The sequence below is a fragment of the Sinocyclocheilus grahami genome, unplaced genomic scaffold, assembly GCF_001515645.1.
Source record: "Sinocyclocheilus grahami isolate Dianchi unplaced genomic scaffold, SAMN03320097.WGS_v1.1 scaffold200.1, whole genome shotgun sequence".
Lineage (NCBI taxonomy): Eukaryota > Metazoa > Chordata > Actinopteri > Cypriniformes > Cyprinidae > Sinocyclocheilus > Sinocyclocheilus grahami.
Window position 1 is genome coordinate 990,261 of NW_015505379.1, and position 2,070 is coordinate 992,330.

At 37.0% G+C, this 2,070-nt stretch overlaps 1 protein-coding gene across 1 annotated transcript in view; it reads right to left on the minus strand.

The window, feature by feature from the left end:
• LOC107595298 (segment polarity protein dishevelled homolog DVL-2-like) overlaps positions 1-2,070 on the minus strand; it is a 17,942-nt gene that overhangs the window by 9,911 nt on the left and 5,961 nt on the right. The window lies entirely within an intron of this gene.

Here is a 2,070-nt window from a genome sequence, read left to right on the forward strand (position 1 = left end):
GTGTGTGTGTTAGTGTTGGGTCGTTCTTGAACGATTCGTTCGTTTTCAACAAATCTTTAATGTGACTTGGGAAGAACGAGTCGTCTCGGGGAGTGATTCGTTCAGTCGCGCATCAGAATCAGAATCAGAATCAGAATGAGCTTTATTGCCAGGTATGTTTACACATATGAGGAATTTGTTTTCGTGACAGAAGCTTCCACAGTGCAACAGAATGACAGTGACAGAACAAAAAACACAGAAAATAAAAATAAAAATAGAACAAGTAAATAAGGAATAAAAATATATAAATTGACAATTGTGTGTGCAGGTATATTTCAATAGACAGTTTTTTTTTTTTTATGTACAGGTTGTTCAAATGTTGAGTTTTGCGCATCGTGTGTGTGTGTGTGTGCGAGAGAGAGAGAGAGAGAGAGAGCGCTTCATCACTGTGTCTGTCACGAGACTCTGTTCCTCTTTCGGGCTCTGTCTTTACATTTATTTTGAAAGATGAAGCTCGCAATTATGGTAAGGGACATTACATTTCCGACGAGTGCTTGCGGTGTTCAGTCAATCACAATGCACTGGGTCAGCTGGCCAATCAGAGCAGACGGCGCTTGTCGGAAGAAGGGACTTTATAGAAAACGAAGCGTTTGTGAGAGGCGGGGCATAGAGGACCTACAATAATGTACAGTATTTGAAAAATAATGTGTTTTTTGAACATTAAAGCATGTCAACATATTCTGTTACACCAAATACACAAAATAATGATCTTTAAAAAAGCATCATATGACCCCTTTAATAAGTTTTATAATCTCAGTCTTCTCTGCACAAACCATTGCTACACTGTAAAAATGTTGGAAGGGCAAAAATATTTAAGTTGAGTTAATTGTATTCCTTGGGCTTAGTTGAGGGGACATATTATATTAAGTCTACACAAATATATTTGAAAAACATTGAATGAACGGTTATTTTCAAATCCAGTCAACAATTAGCTATGCTAATGTTGACTAAACTAATAAAAACTAAACCAGCCAACGCTGAGATCATTCTGCACATGCACAAGCCTGAGTGACTTCGCGGGAGAAACAGCGTCTTCTTGTCAAGTTCACGAGTCAGGTAAGTGACACTAAATAAATGTTAATTTTAGACTAAATTTATAGACAAAAACATACATCATATCCAATGTTTTTGAGTGGATATTTAGAAGTGTTTTATAAGTCGTGTGTCCAAAGAAAAATGAATATTTAGATGTTAAATGTATGTCAAGTTCACGCGTCAGGTAAATGGAACTGAATTTGTACTTAGACTGAATTTATCAATATTTGTATACAGTGGGGCAAAAAAGTATTTAGTCAGCCACCAATTGTGCAAGTTCTCCCACTTAAAAAGATGAGAGAGGCCTGTAATTTTCATCATAGGTATACCTCAACTATGAGAGACAAAATGAGAAAAAAAATCCAGAAAATCACATTGTAGGATTTTTAAAGAATTAATTGGTAAATTAAAGGTGTAAACGTATTTAAAACATATGTATTTATACACAAACGTACAACATATATAAAAACATCGTTTTTAAAAGGGATAGAGCTGTTTAAAGGGATAGTTCACCCAAAAATGAAAATGTTATGTTTATCTGCTTACCCCCAGGGCATCCAAGATCTAATACACCACTATATCCAACTGTTTTTGGGCGCGCGCACGGCATCCGGTGCATGAGGTGTGTACGCGCTCTGGCGTAGTTTACGCAAGCGCCGGAAGTGAACTCTCGCGCGCATACGTAATGATATAAATACTGTTCGGTTTCTGGCACAAACCGATCGTTTCGTGTGGGTGAACTATCCCTTTAAGTGAAGGGAACGTGGTCTTTCTTCTGGTTTAATCCATAAAACACAATGTCAAAGCTGTTACTATAATCAATTCTAGGTTTAATTTTGGCGTGTTGGATGATATTTTTGTGTTTCCGTGACGTTAAAAGATATGAAGAGATCGCGCAGTCACTCTCTTTTATAAGCCAATGCTTACTACGATGAAACGTGTAATGTAAACCACAGGAATGTGCTTATTTGAAGGTAACATGGGCATGTTGAATGG